Source organism: Pongo pygmaeus, chromosome 5 (assembly GCF_028885625.2).
Source record: "Pongo pygmaeus isolate AG05252 chromosome 5, NHGRI_mPonPyg2-v2.0_pri, whole genome shotgun sequence".
In the NCBI taxonomy this organism is placed as follows: Eukaryota; Metazoa; Chordata; class Mammalia; order Primates; family Hominidae; genus Pongo; species Pongo pygmaeus.
In genome coordinates, this window is record NC_072378.2 from 130,617,347 (window position 1) to 130,634,116 (window position 16,770).

Here is a 16,770-nt window from a genome sequence, read left to right on the forward strand (position 1 = left end):
AATCTGGGAGACAAAGGGAAAAGGGGCTTGAGACTCACTATTCAATTGGTAGACTCTATTAAATTCCCTCACTTTCTGTGTTGCCTTTCACCAATGCCACCTCACTGTCCATTTTTAGCTGTAAATCTCTCCAAAGGTAAATCTGTTCCATAGAGGTAGAAGAGGGCCAGGTTCCTGGAGAGGGGATCTGGGGTGTAACTGAGCTTCACATAAACTTTCAGTCTATCCTCCAGTTTGCAGCTTTGCCCTGAAGTCCTGCTATCAGAGGTACCCACTATCCCAAGATTTAAGTATTTCCAATATTCACCAGAGCTAAGCTCACAGTTCTGTTTTCTCTGGTCTGCCAAAACAATTGCTATTTATCCATCTGCTTTCTTGAGTCTAAAGTTTTGTTGACATCTCTCATCTGCTGTTATCTGCTCTCCCATTCTCTTTGTTCTTGTAGATTTATGGCCTTTAAGCATTTATTTTCATTTTGGCGTGTTACAGAGGAGCAATAGTAAACATGTGTGTTTAATCTGCTACGTGTAGCCAGAATTTCCAGCTGCTTATCTGAAGCTAGGTTTGGATAAGAGGGAAGGTGGAAAGGACATAAAATATATACATTGGAGAGGTGTTATTAATGGTTTTGGTTAAAGAAAAAAAATGGAAATTTGAAGGTACAAAAAACACTCTTTTCATGTATCTTTTGTTCTGCCTAAAGCCCTGATTGTTATATCTTTATCATCTGTTCAATAAAAGCAACATCTGAAACTAACAATGTAGCCCTTAAGAGGCTCTGAAATAAAGGGAACTCCAAAATAGACACCTTTAAGCAACACAGTATTTATAAAAACCCATTATAAATTTCAAATAGACACCTATGTTGGGTTATGATTCATCACTTAAAAACATAGAGATTACAGGTTGCCATTTTACCCACAAAATCAAATGCATACGTTCTTACAGTTAGACTTTCTCTTTAGTTTACTCTTAGATGCAATCTGAAAGTGTTATTTAGGTATTAGTCATACTTGCTCATGCATAATTCCTCTTATTGATGAGAGAGCTCAATTCATGACTTTAAGGAATCAGGTGGGATTTAGCCATAAGAAGTAACCAAAAAGGATATGGAATTTAATTTAATTTCAATAATTAACAAAATGATAGGTGGAAATTCTTCACAGATAAATATCTGGCTCTGGGAAAGTCACTGGATCTCTCAGGAGTAAAATTCCCTCAATAGGGGAATTGTGAAAAACATAATAGATAAAATAAACTAAGTGTCATATGAACAAAACTTTGACCTGGCATTGGACTTCTTTTGAGTTTTCTACAGCTATATGCAATTTTGAAAAATGCCCTCCAGCTGCTTCTAGGAATAAGCACTGCTTTCTGAATACCAGCACTTTAAAAAGTATTAGTTATCACATGATCACTAAATATGAATTAATATTTCCATTTTATTATGACTTATTTGAATCTTAATACATGGACAAACTACAAGTTTCCTCCTCAAACTATATACTATATTGTGCTTGTGCTTTCAAGCTAATGTGTTTGTGCTTTCAAACTATATACTATATTGTGCTTGTGCTTTCAAGCTAATGAGCATTGAGAATAATATGGTGTTCTTGTCCTTGATTTTCACAGCAATATTTTTTGGCTTATACCGGCATGTTGTGTAACCTATGTGCTTAGATGAAAGTCAATAGAAAATATGGGAGGGAAGCAGTTACAGCCACCATCTTATAGTATGTCAGAAAAATATCATGTAAATATATATATTTCAGAGATACACATATATAAAATAAGTCAAATGCAAATATGGTTTAGAGTGTCAATGAAAACTTGGAATGGAAGAGTTATATGTGGGAATAATTTTCATAAGAACTGGTGAATGTGGTGGCATAATCACTGGACATTTGGAGATTGAGTTATGTGACCTTACATAAAGTCATTTGGCCTGTCTGATTTTTAAATCTGTAAAATGAAGATAATATGTGCCTCTTTCCCAACTCTCAAGAAGTCTATGAGGATTTATGGAGTTAATATATATAAAAGCACTTTATAAGCTATATGTACTACACGAATTTAAATTGTTGACAAGAATAGAATCATAGAAAAATAGAACCGATAATATCCATAAGAAGTTGTTTGGTTCATTCACCTGCCTAAGTTATTCAGGATAGTAACTTATCTGTTATTCCTTTTATTTGTTTTGGAAATATTTTCATTTTTTCCAAACATTTAAACATTTTGCATAGTATTTTTAATATAAAATGATTTTTTAAATAATTTAAATTCTTGGTAAACAGTAATACATTGTGTGAATGGTATTTTTCTTATACATATGATATTAATTCTATAACGATGAGCTCCCCAAAGTAGGATCCCCTGATGGACTTGGGGGAATTTGTGACTTCGTGACTTCCATAAAAGGGCATGTGAAAGTGTGTATATACGTGCTAAGGAGTGATTTTCTGGAAAGAAGGTTCATATCTTTCATCACACTCTCAAAGAGACTAAAAGAATGGGATATTAGGGGCCGGGCATAGTGGCTCACGCCTGTAATCCCAGCACTTCGGGAGGCCAAGTCGGGTGGATCACTAAAGGTCAGGAGTTCGAGACCAGCCTGGCCAACCTGGCAAAGCCCCATCACTACTAAAAACACAAAAATTAGCCAGGCGTGGTGGCAGGCGCCTGTAATCCCAGCTACTCGCGAGGCTGAGGCAAGAGAATCGCTTGAGCCTGGGAGGCGGAGGTTGCAGTGAGCCGAGATCATGGCACTGCATTCCAGCCTAGGCAACAGAGCAAGGATGTCTCAAAAATAAAAATAAAAAAAAAAAAAAAAAAGAATGGAATATTAGGAAGAGTGGAAGGAAGGAAGGATAAGAAAATGTGAGAAAAAGAAAAAAGAAGAGAAAGGGAATAGAAAACTTGAGCACATTGCTAGAAGAGTGTGCTATAGGTTATTTGTGCTTTTCCAGAAGAACTGAGAAAAGGTATTTTGGGCTAAAAATTTTTATAATTAAAAAATAATAATAACTTAAATTCATGAGGGCCTACTGCATTCAGGTACTATGATAACAGCTTTAATTCATGTTATCCTTACACCTCACAACTACCCCATGAGGTAGGGAAAGACCCACAGTCCCTTTTAGGAAATGCTTGGCCCAAGTGTATGCTCTATTAAGGTGAGTGCATTGGGGTCAGATTTTGGAATTTAGAATTTTTCAATTTTTAGAAAGATATGTTGGTGGCCTTAGCATACATTATACACTATACCCAGGAGGGTCTGAGTGATCATAATGGGATCAAATAAAAGTTTTAAAGCGCTTCACATGAGTTCATTTCATATAGGTCAGATTTTGATGCCAGATGAGTTATGACAAAGCATTTGATTTTCATAGCTTTTAGGATTTTGTAATTACAGACAAAAGATTGTAAACCTGTATTATTATCATTCCCATTTTGTTGACCACAAAATGGCTTTAAGAGGTTGGTTAACAGCTCTGGTTTGCACAGCCAGGAGGTGACAGAGCAGACTTCACATCAGGCCTTCTGACTCCTGGTCTGTGGATTTTTAGAATTTAATGCAGATGGACCAATGAGAGATCCTGAGTTACAATTTGGATGTACTTAGTAGCCACCACCAGCTATTTGCCTTACTGTTCTTACCATTACTATTAGCTATTATTTTCCTGAACACCCATCAGCAACTAGGTGATAAGGGAGTGGGAGAAAGAAGGCAGTGATGGAGCCCAGTGCTTTCCTAAAATCCTAAAATCCTGATGGGAAGGCTGACATTCCAGATTTAGATGAACTGATGGCCTGTTCATGACAGCCTTCCAAAGAAGAATCAGAAAGAGCTCACAGAACACTCATAAAATATTTGTTGAAGACCTACGACGTGTTATTTATTGTTCTAGGCACTGGGAATATAAGTACATGTTATTTATTGTTCTAGGCACTGGGAATATAAGTACATGTATTTTATTACAATATATGATACTATGCATATCTCTCCTAACAGAGGAGATATACATATAACCAAATAATTAAAATACATTGTGATAAATGCTGTAATAGGATTCATTAGGAAATACTGGGAATGTCAGGAAAGTCTTATACAAAGAAGCTGATATTATATTTGGACTTAAAGGATGAGGTGTTTTTGTAGATAGAGAAAAGGCAGAATATGTAGAATGGCTGTTCTAGAAATGCACTTTTAATTTCTGCTCTTGACCAAGATGGAATGACAGGGACAGGATTTATTTCCCACTGGAAGCAACTGGAAAACTGGAAAAAAATATACAAAACAGCAGTTCTCAAGACATTGTATGCAGGCAACAAAGGACAGTGATGCTGGAGAGATGAGAAATAAGCAAGGTAAGCCCTATAGTGTCCCAGCTTACTGCCTGGAGAGAGTATTCAGGCTGCAGGCCTATAGCAGATTCTCAGAGTAAGGAGACAATGTTGATTGACTGGGAAGGCCAAGGTGGCTAGAGGCCACAGAGTAGAATGCCAGAAAAGAGAGAACTACATAGATTGAAAACTATGCAGACCTGCAGGGAGTCTTTAAGTATTCAGCTGAGTACTGATCAACACCTGAATGTTAGGAAACCACCCAAGGCTGGGGGCAAGAATCCAAAGGATTAGAGGCGAAATCCTTGGAGCTCACATGGAGCCACAACTGGAACTTCTTCCCACCAGCCAGAATGGAAAGTCTCATAATTCAGTGGGCATTTGAGTAGAGTACTCAGAAGAATTTTGCCTCACTAGTGCAGCTAAAGTCAGGCCTGGACTATCACTGCTCTGTTTCTGCCTAACAAAGCTTAAAAAAGCAAGACTCAAAGTGATCATATGCTTTCCAATGAACTATCTCCCATAACAAAGCTCAAGAATATTTATAGAAATAAAATACACATGCAGCACCCAAGAAGGTAAATTTTACGATGTTTGACATCTAATTAAAAAAATGTTTTTTTTTAATTTTTTTATTTTGAGACAAAGTCTCACTCTGTCACCCAGGCTGGAGTGCAGTGGCAAGATCTCGGCTCACTGCAACCTCCACCTCCTGAGTTCAAGTGATTCTTGTGCCTTAGCCTCCTGAGTAGCTGGGATTACAGGCACACGCCACCATGCTCAGCTAATTTTTTATTTTTAGTAGTGATGGAGTTTCACTATGTTGGCTAGGCTAGGCAGATCACCTGACCTCAAGTGATCTGCCCGCCTTGTCCTCCCAAAGTGCTGGGATTACAGGCGTGAGCCACCGTGCCCAGCCCATCTAATAAAATATTAATAGGCATGGAAAGACACAGGAAAACAGGGCCCACAAACAGGTAAAGAATAATTAGTTGAAATTAGCCCAGAAATTACATGGATAATCAGTTATTGAAAACATTAAGCTTATTGATAAGGTTGTTAGTTCTGTTATTAAAACAGAACATAGATATTCCATATATTTATGGAGCTAGAGAAAAGATTGAACTGTTAGTTGTAGATATGAAGATACAAAAATCGAATTTCTCAAGGTTAAAATTATAATGTGTGAGATAAAAAGACAGACTGGATCAATGACAGATTAGGTATTGCAGAAAAAATGATGAGTGAACTTGAAGACATGGTAATAGAAATTATCCCAAATGAAACTATCCAAGAAGGAAAAAATCCTGAACAAATCAATAAAGCATCAGTGGGTTGTGAGGCAACTTCAAGCAAACGAATACAGGAGAATTTGGAACCCCCACAGGAGAAGTGAGAGAGAGGGACAGAAAAACATTTGAAAGAAATAATTACTAAAAACATTTCCAAATGTGATGAAAATTATAAACCTCAGGTCTAAGAATCTTAAAGAACTCCAAGCATAGGAAACATGAAGAAAAGTACACAAAGACATGTTATAATGAAATTGCTTAAAACCAGTTAAAAAAAGAAAAATTTCAAAAGCCAGAAGAAAAAGACACGTTAGATACAAAGGAAAAAAGACAAGGAGGAGAGCAGAGTTCCTGATGAAAACAATGCAAACTAGACACAGTGGAGCAACATCAGGAAATACTGAAAAACAAAAACAAAACTTTCAGCCTGTAATTTTTTATCCAGGGAAAACATCTTGCAAAAATGAAGGTACATATTAGTTAAAGGAATTAATCACCAGCAGACCCTGCCCTACAAAAAATGTTGAAAGAAGTCTTTCAAGCAGAAGGCAAATGATGCTAGATAGAAATTTGGTCCTATACAAAATAATGAAGAGAATTAGAAATGGCATGTAGAAAAATATAGAGACTTTTCTTATTAAATATCTTCAAAATATAATCAATGGCTTGAGGCAGAATTAACAACCAAATATTGTGGGGTTTTAACATGTAAGTTTAACATGTAGAAGTAAAATGCATGAAAGCAGTAGCAAAACAAATAAACAAAAAATACCCAGAAGGGGAAAATTAGAAATAATTGTAGACCTGACATGGCTAAGAAAAGAATCGGTAAACTTGAAGCAGATCAATAAAAATTTTCCAAAATGAATTGCAAAGAGAAAAAAATAAACACACACACACATGCACACACACACATCCCCCAACACATTAAAAAATTGTGGAGAATATAAAAATGGAATAATACAAACTATTCAATCAATCCAAAAGAAGGCAGTAAAAGGAAAAAGGCAATAAGGAACAAATGGAAAAAATGGGAAATAAATATCAAATGCATATCTAATAAAAGACTCAGATCCAGAATATACAGAGAATTCTCAAAACTCAAACAACTCTTTCCTCTTCAAAAAAAGAAATGGGGGAAATCTGAACAGAAACTTCATCAAAGAAGATAAATGAATAGCAAGTAGGTAGATGAAAAAATGTTAAATAGCACTAATCATTGAGGAAAGGAAAACTAAAGCCACAAAAGACTGTCACTATGCACTTATTAGAATGGCTAAAATTAAAAATCAAATGTTGGGGGGAGAATGTGGAGCAACTGGAACTCTCACACATTGAATGGTGGGAATGTAAAATGGTCCTGACACTTTGGAAAACAGCTTGGCAGTTTTAAAAAAGATACATATAGCTGCTGTATGACTCAGGTATTGCGTGCTCATGTAACTATCCAAGATAAAGTATGTCTACACAAAGATTTGCACATGAATGTTTACAGCAACTTTGTTTGTAATGGCCCCAAACTAGAAACAACCTAAATGTCCATCAACAGGTGAATAGATTAACAGTATTACAATCAATGACATAAAAAGGAATGGATTATTGATATACTCAAGAACATGGATAAATCTCAAAACAATTATGCTGATTATTATTTATATAAATGTCTAATTCCATTTATATAAAATTCTTAAAATTACACACTGATCTATAGTGATACACAGCAGATCCATGTCTACCTTCCAGGTATATCTGACTTCATCTTCTGTGCTTCTCTCCTTTGCTTCCTGGGCTCCAGACAAGCAAATCTTGCTGTTCTTTGAACACATCAAGAATGTGCCTGTCTCAAGGTTTACATATTTGCTGATCCCTTGACATGGGTAATGCTTCCCCAGAGAGTTTGCTCCTTACTTCATTCTGGCCTCTCATCCAATATCACTTTGTCTAACATAACTCCCAATGATCTCTGCCTGCTTGTATTTACTAGGTGAGTGTGGGCTGAACCTAGTGACTCACTTGTAGCAAATAGAATGCAATGAAGTGATAGGATGCCACCTCCACGATGAGGTTACAAAAAGAGTCTGGCTTCCATCTTTCATGCTCTGTACCAGTCTTTCTCATTCTATCTTTCTTAGAACTCTTGTCAATTGCCTTACGGAGAGACCCATAAGGCAAGAAACTGATATCTCTGATCAAGAGCCAGTGAGCACCTGGGGCTTGTCACTGGCCATGCGAGTGAGCTTGGAAGCAGATCCTCTCCCAGTTAAGCTTGGAGATGATTGCAGCCCCAACCCTGATGGCTGACTTGTGAGAGACCTCCTTGATTCACAGGCACCCAGTTCATCTGCGCCTGGATTGCTGACCCATGGAAATGGCGAAGTAATAAATGTTTGTTATTTTAAGCTGCTAAACCTCTGGATAATTTTTTATGCAGCCATAGACAACTAATCCAGAGGTGTTCCTTAGAAAACTATGTAAAATATCCCCACCAACACATACAATTCCCAGTACTCATTGTCCTCTTACCTTGTTTTTTCTTATTCAAGACATTTTTCATCATTCAAAGTATTATTATACGTTATATATGTGCTAACTTGCTGTCTGTCTCTCATTCCCCCAATAAAATGTCAGTTCCATGAGAACAGCATCTTATATCTAGGGCCTGAAACACTGCCTGGCCAAGCTACGTATATATCCATTACATATTTGATACCCTCATATAAAATTTGAAAAAAAAGTCTAGACTATAAGGCACGCTCCTTTTAGCTAGACATATTCTACATATATTCAGACCTCAACTCAAGGACAGAGGCCATCACAGAAAACCAGAAGAATGAAAAATTCCTTAAGCTACTGTGTCCCTTTTTCCCTAGGATCAGGCAACCACAGTACTAATTCATCATACATTTAAAAATATTTGGAAAGGAGGAATAAGCAGAGAAGACAACTACTTCTCTGGTCAAGAGGAGCTGTGAGGGCCTGATCCAGCCGCAGGGTGAAAATCACTATGGGAACTCATTAGTGAGGGTTTAACGGAGCCATCAGAGAGGCGAGGCTGGAGCGAGGCATCCAAAGGGGCCAGGCAAGGGTGGAATGGAGGCTAGTCCAGAATTGGGACAGGGACAGAGGCGGAATCTGTCTCTTGGTTGAGCCACAGCTTCAGGAATCAGCAGCAGGCTGAGAGAGAGAGAGATGGACCCCAAGGAAGTTCTTTTTCTGCCCAAGCCAGAGTACAGGTCGAGGCATCAAGGCTGGAGTGGAAGGCTGGGAATCAGGCATTTTCTCATAGATTGTAGGACGAGTAAGAGCAGAAGGTACATATGAGATGACACGAGACGTCTCCACGGAGCTGTGACTACAGATGGGTCTGCATACATGGACAGTGTTCATTCAAAGTACATTGTGGTAGCCGGGTGTGATTACACACACCTGTAATTCCAGCTACTCGGAGGCTGAGGCAGGAGAATCACTTGAACTTGGGAGGCGAAAGTTGCAGTGAGTTGAGATTGCACCACTGCACCCCAGCCTGGGCGACAGAGTGAGTGAGATTGTGTCAAAAAACCAAACCAAACCAAAACAAAGTACATTGTGGGATCAATGGTTTTATGAGCAAGGTGGAAACCTAACAACCATTCATGATATCATCTTTATGTTAAGATGATTTGAGTATTCCAAGCAACTAATGCAAAAGCAGAAATTTTGAAGAATCCTAAATTTCAGTTTACTTGAATTAACAATGTCTGTCAATCGTGGAAGCTGCTGCTATGGCCCACTAGGTGGCAGTATGGGAGTGATTTGCTGGTTAACAGAAAATGGAATAGGCTTGACTCTCAAGCCACTAGTTTGTTTTTTTCCTAGCATTTAAAAGTTGACAATAGAAAATGTTCATGGAATAATAGATGGAAAGTCAGACAAGGACTATCATGCAAAGGCCATTGACATATAAAATAAAACCGTTTTACAAGCAGTTACCATGGAGCATTTTATAAAAAGTCAAAACAGCAAATAATGTCTGCTGTTCATAATAAATATAATAATGTTTTTAAGTGATTCTTCTGATAGGTGAATGTTAGACAGATATAAAATAGAGACAAGTGAGAGAACAGGACAACGGATACCTCTTTCCCAGACCTTGCAAAAACCAGGCTCCCTGAAGCCTCTATGTTGGGTTTTTCAGTTCCCAGATCCCCACTTCCTCTTTACCCATCCACACTCCTGGCTTCCCTGTGAGACGCTCTTGGCAGCAAATCCCTGACAAGTCACATCATTCAAGTATCTTAATTCATTCTTTCACTTGTATTTCCCTGAAATTATGGACAAAGACACACTAATATTTTGCAAGGTAAAATTTCCAATTTTTTTTTTTTTTGTATGATGAGTGCTTAGACTATTGCTGTACATGTTAAGCACCATTCAAGAATTTCCTGTCCAGGTCAGGCATGGTGGCTCACACCTGTAATCCTAGCACTTTGGGAGGCCAAGGCAGGTGGATCACTTGAGGCCAGGAGTTCAAGACCAGCCTGGCCAACGTGGTGAAACACCATCTCTACTTAAAATACAAAACTTATCTGGGCATGGTGGCATGTGCCTGTAATCCCAGCTACTCAGGAGGCCGAGGCAGAAGAATTGTTTGAACCTGGGAGGCGGAGGTTGCAGTGAGCTGAGATCATGACACTACACTCCAGCCTGGGTCACAGAGGTAGACTCTGTCTCAAAAAAAAAAAAAAAAAAAAAAAGAATTTCCCATCCAATCAGGTTCTAAGGGAAAAGGGCAGAAAATGTGCCTTCTGGTTTCCTTTCATTAGTGTCTTTTAAGTGCTGGATATGCAGCATATGCTCAATAAATATTTAAACTAATGAATGAATAAATAAATGGCTCAATATGATGGTGTGCATGGGATGCACAAGGGATGAATGAATAAATACACTCTGGCATTTAACATCTTGGAACTTTTTTTTTTTATAACATATCAATCTTGCATGATTAAAAATAGAACACTTTAAGTTTAAATAAACCTTCAAAATGTCTTAACATTTTACATAGAGCAAATTACTGTTAATAATTTACAAAGTTTAGAAAGTTTAGTTTAGAAAGATTAGTTTAATCTCAAAATACTGATCTAGAATAGTAGGCTTTTTAAATTACCAGTTACCTTCAAGATCATTAGGTCAACCCTCTTATTTTCGGATTAGAAACGAGGACTCATATTTAGTGCTTTTTTCTCCTTTTAAACAGATTGCTGCTCGAATTTGGCAAAAGCCATACATATGATGACTATGTTAACTGTGATTGATTTTGCTGTTAAGAAATGTTTGTGAAGAATATTCTTGACAGTCTATATTTTTCATATGGTTGAATGAATTTGTGTAATATTAAGGCATAATTATTTTTGGAACTAGCTTTTTTACCATCAAAATATAAAGTTTCATTCTTAGACACTTTTCAAATTGTGAAGTATCACAATTTGAGTGTTTGTATCAGTTTACTCTACTTTCTTTCCCCCTGAAGTTATTTCTCTTTTCTTAAAGAAAGTAGGTTAAAATGCTGCTTATTAGGAAAATTAGGCTGGGAAGAAGCCGAATGATCTGTTAAATACCTCAAGTGAATTCCTGAATTCCTGAATTCAAAAAATCTGAACATTATCCTTGAAAACAGCTGAAAGTAAAATAACAAAAACTACTTTTTGGAGAACATTTTTTTTTTTGGAATAGAAAAATGTTAATTCATTCACAGATCTTGCCCAGATGCAATCGCCTACTGGTCTGGGTCCAGCCTACACACAAGAACAAATTCTTTCCCGGTGCCTCACACTGTGAGGCTGCAGTCCAATCTTGCCAAGGTGCCAGGGGTTCTTGTGTATTTTTTTATTGCTTTAAATTATAAGTTTGTCATTTTAAATTAAACATCTTTTTACTGCCATAAATATCAGTGGAGCCTTAAATGAAATACTGCACGTACAATTCAGCTCTGAAGAACTACATCCATTCATAAACAAGAGCTCTATCGAGCAGGTTTTTCCTTTAGCAGAAATCTTATTGTAGTTTTAGGTATTTATGTATATGTAGTATGTTAGTCAGGGTTCTCCAGAGAAAAAGAACCTATATATAGAGAGATATGTAAGAAGGGATTTATTATGGAAATTGACTCATATGATTATGGAGGCCAGGAGTCCCTTGATATGGTGTCTGCCAGATGGAGAGCTAAGGAAGCTGTGTGAGGACAAAAGACGTGCGAAACTCGTGAGCTGCTCCTGCTGCAAACTCCAGAGTCTGAAGGCTGGAGAACCTGGAGGTCTGATGTCCAAGGGCAGGAGATGGTGGTGTCCCAGCTCCTGAAGAGAGAGAATTCACCTTCCCTCTGCCTTATTGTTCAGGTTCTCGACAGATTGGATGATGCCCACCCACACTCGTGAGGGCCATCTTCTTGACTCAGTCTACTAATTCAAATGTTCATCTCTTCTGGAAACATCCTCACAGAAAATAAGTTTGTTTAATAGGATGCTCAAATGCTCATCTCTTCTGGAAACATCCTCACAGACACACCCAGAAATAATACTTCACCAGCTACCTGGATATCCCTTAAGTCAGTCAAGTTGACACCAAAATTAAGCATCACAGTGTCTATGATTTATGTATTTCTTTATATTTTTGGCACAATTCAATGCTGAAATTACTCTTTAAATGTCATGGTTCGAGTGTTTTGAGTTCAATGTACCCGTTCCTGAACTCATCATCATCCTCTCCTCCCACAGTAATACCGATTTAGAGAATGGGCCACATCTAGCAGCTGCCCAACAAAAATCAAAAGTTGACCTGCCTGGCTTTCACTTGTCTACTTTTCAATTCTGTCAGACACTTAATCCTCAAGTTTGCCTCCCATGCGTCTCCCTACATGACTGCATCTGCCACGTGGGCAGGGACTTGGCTGATAAACTCAGGGGCATATTGAGCATAGTCCTTAAAACTCAACAAATGTCAGAGGAATGAATAAATGATGAATATTTATCCAATCTATCCCCTTCTTTTCACTCTTGCCGTCTCGATCCTAGTTTAAGCATTCAGCATCTCTTATCTGGACTACTGCAGTAGCTTATAATCTGGATTTTCTGACTCTATTTGTATGTCAGCCACCTGCCTTAATTCTAGCCTCTTGTTTCTTTATTCTTGCCCTATGTTGTATGCTTAATTACTATTGAGCTGATTATGTCTCCTGCCATACACCCTGATATCTCCTGCCCCTATGACTTTACCTAGGATGTTTCCATCTCTAGAAATGCCTGGTCATTTTTTTTTTTTTCTGCAAACTTCTGCTCATCCTCATTGCTGAGCCCATGTGACGTATTTTTTTAGTAACTTTTTTCTGAAGTCCTAGGTTTTATTACATGCCCCCGTTCTTTTGTCCTATTGTACCTTGTGCATTTCTCTAACTGAATTCTTGTATCACATTCTATTTTACTGTTCATCTATCTGGCTTTCTCTCTGTGCTCCTTTTGGGTAGGGATTCTTTCTTAAGCATTGTAGTAATTTTAATGGTGCACAGAAGGCAGTCCATAAATATTTGTACTTGTTTTTTCTTTTTGTGGAATGAACAATTTGGATGCCACAGGAATTTAGGATCGCCACTAATTATGAGTGTGTCTGCCATAGCTAGGGCCACTGAGTACAGCTGTACACATTGTGCACTGCACTATTCTGGGCATGGGTACTAGTCCCATAGAGGATAATGTGAACATCTACTCCACCACTCCAGTTGTAAACTGCACCAATCATCCAACCACAGGCACTACCCTGGTGGATATAGATGAGATACTGCAGTGAATACCGTTTTTAACTGTAAGATAGTTATATTTTAAATTATAATTTATTTCAGGTTTTTAATAATTGGATTTATAAACAAACATTGAACAAATAATTCCATTATAATTCACCTGATACTTTTTCTTTTCATAGGAAAGCATTTGTTTTAGCTTGGTATGTTTCTTCCCAGTATGTACCTCATAAATTATGAAATACTTTATCTTCCTTTCATAGACTATATTCTTGTTTCCTTAAATGAATTTGAAACCCCGGAACATGAAGTTTATATAGATGGACAGCTATAAATCAATGAATTTTACTATGAAAAATAAGCATTGGCATGTGCATTTTTTTCCATGAAACACATCAGTCAAAATTTGAACTTAAAAAAAAAATCAGAGGCTAAAGAAGTTCATTCTAAAGAAAGCTGCCAGTAAGCAGATATTACCTTCTCCAGATTCTAGAACTGAACTAGATTGAATTTATTATTAAATATCAAATTTATAGCTTTTAAAAAGACGTTAGTTTTTCTCTAGAATATCAGTAAATCTCTTAAATATTAGAGATTTAGGACTGAAAAACATGAAATTCTCTATTTAGTAACTAGCAAATTCTAAATTAATGGATGATAAACCAGACAACTCTTTAAATAAAATCAATCTAATAAAAATAGCCGTTAGACTTATGCATCAAAAAGGTATCAAAATTAAAACTGAGTAAATGGTCAACTTGGCATGAAGCCTTACTAAGTTGATTAAAATAGAGACTCACTAAATTGACAGCTGGTATTTACAATCTGTGTGGAACAGATATTGATATTAATATTTGTAATAACCACCATATTGAGAAGTATGCATCCGGCATTATGCTAAATGTAAGACACTTTTTAACATTTTGTCATTTTAATACTCAGAAGAATTTATAAGGTAGAAGTGACTACAATACCCATATTATGACTGACGAAACATATATGTGAAGAGATCAACAAAGAAAATAGGGAAGAAGTGAGTGAAAAATTAATTAAAAAGCATTTTTTCAAACCAATCAGGAGAATTAATGAGGCGAGCATTGTTTATCTCCAGAAATGAGATTAAAATATTAAAATATGGACCAGCCCAGAAGGCTCTAACTCTCTAGATATGGTCCATTCTATCCCTATCTGTAGCTGCCTGTCTTCTATCTACTTTCTGAGTTTCCCATTGAAGCTGAAGTTTGAAATTCACCTGCTGATCAATGTTGCAGATCTCACGTGAGACCCTGGGAGTGGACCCATGGGATAATTGTCTGATAGCCTTTCCACAATTGCTCCTGGTAAGCCTATCGTGTGTTGGGACTCATGCCTCAATTCTGACTCATATTACAGGACCTGCTGGGCCTGGAGCTAGGTGCCCTGGACTCTGATTGCTGGTTTTGGCCAAACAACAGCCCAGTACTTGCCAACCCTCACTTCCTGGTGGGCTAAACTCTGTCTACTACCTAGAGGCACTGGCTAGGGTCCTGTTTCAAATTGAAATTCACTTTTTCCCCACCTCTTTCAGGGTTAAGATGCTACCACTTATGTGCCATCAATGCCCAGGCAATACCAATCCCATAACTCCATCTAAAAGAGTAGGACTTCTGTATATTCACATTAGCCTATGCGGAAACTGAATCCAAGTTATCTTGGACTTTGGGGTTTTATTATCAGATGACTACACATGAGGTCAACCCAAAAGCCAGCTTGGTCCTCTCAGCCTCTACTCTGCACACTGTCTGCTTACCTCCCTCAGTCCACCATGCTGATACTAGGATCAATTAGGCCTCAAGACCAAGGCTGTTTAGCAAATAACAATTTCTGAACCTTAGAAAAGCCTTCCATTTGTTCTAGTCATCTAAATACCCAGTTTGCTAGAACTCTCTATCCACCTATTCTCAACTTTAAGAAATCTTATGGATAAAATATAGAAAATCATTTGTGATCCAAAGTAGATAGATGTAATATAGAGAAATCTAAGTGGAAAGCAAGTAAGTGTAAGGTTTATGAGTATAAAGGAAAAATGGCAGATTTACCAAGACAAGGTTGACAGTGTCAGAGGGAAACGAGAATATAAGAGATTGTCTTTAGATGGCCACAAATAAGAGAGGGTGGGGATCTAGGTGTAGACCAATATCTATCTATCTGTCTGTCTATCTATCTATCTATCTATCTATCTCTTATCTATCACCTATCTATTATCTGCCTACTTATTTATAATACATGTATATGCCTTGGTCATTGTTAATCCGCTTCTACTTTCTGTTTGAATTTAGCAGAACATATTTTTCCAATTATCTTTGGTATGGTGGCTACCATCATTACCACTGCCTTTTTTATAGTAGCTAAATATAGATTAACAGAATGAACGAATCTCAAAAAAAAAAAAAAAAAAGCCTGGTAAAGTTTAGTATTGCTAATTAGACCTGGCTCTATTAGCAAAACCACATTCATTCTGGGGACTAATGACATCTGCCTGACATCTTTACAATCCATATTCAGATAAAAAGTACCCAAAATGAGGTCCTGAATGGCAGTAGAATGAAATTTTTAAGAAGCCAAATGAAAATGGTTCAGTGCTTTTACACTGTTGGTAAGAGTGTAAATTAGTTCAACCATTGTGGAAGACAGTGTGGCAATTCCTCAAGGATCTGGAACCAGAAATACCATTTGACCCAGCAATCTCATTACCGGGTATATACCCAAAGGATTATAAATCATTCTACTATAAAGACACATGCACACATATGTTTATTGAAACACCATTTACAATAGCAAAGACTTGGAACCAACCCAAATGCCCATCGATGATAGACTGGATAAAGAAAATATGACACATATATGTCATGGAATACTATGCAGCCATAAAAAAGAATGAGTTCCTGTCCTTTGCAGGGACATGGCCAAAGCTGGAAATCATCATCCTTAGCAAACTAACACAGGAACAGAAAACCAAACACTGCGTGTTCTCACTTATAAGTGGGAATTGAACAATGAGAACACATGGACACAGGGAGGGGAACATCACACACCAGGGCCTGTTGGGGGTTGGGGGGAAAGGGGAGGGAGAGCATTAGGACAAACACCTAATGCATGCAGGGCTTAAAACCTAGAGGACGGGGTGATAGGAGCAGCAAACCACCATGGCACATGTATACCTAGGTACCAAACCTGCACGTTCAGCACATGTATCCCAGAACTTAAAGATAAAAAAAAAAAAAAAGAAAGAAAATGGTTCTGTGACTCTGATTAGTGTGGGAAAGATTAATTATTGCAGCATAGTACATTTCATATATGATGAAGTAAGGATTGTTGCCTGAAAGG

At 37.5% G+C, this 16,770-nt stretch overlaps 2 protein-coding genes across 11 annotated transcripts in view; one reads left to right on the forward strand and one right to left on the reverse strand.

Moving 5' to 3' along the window:
- Window positions 1–16,770, reverse strand: part of SAMD3 (sterile alpha motif domain containing 3) — a 218,034-nt gene that overhangs the window by 169,958 nt on the left and 31,306 nt on the right. The gene's annotated exons all lie outside the window — the stretch shown is intronic.
- TMEM200A (transmembrane protein 200A) overlaps window positions 1–16,770 on the forward strand; it is a 185,433-nt gene that overhangs the window by 53,664 nt on the left and 114,999 nt on the right. The gene's annotated exons all lie outside the window — the stretch shown is intronic.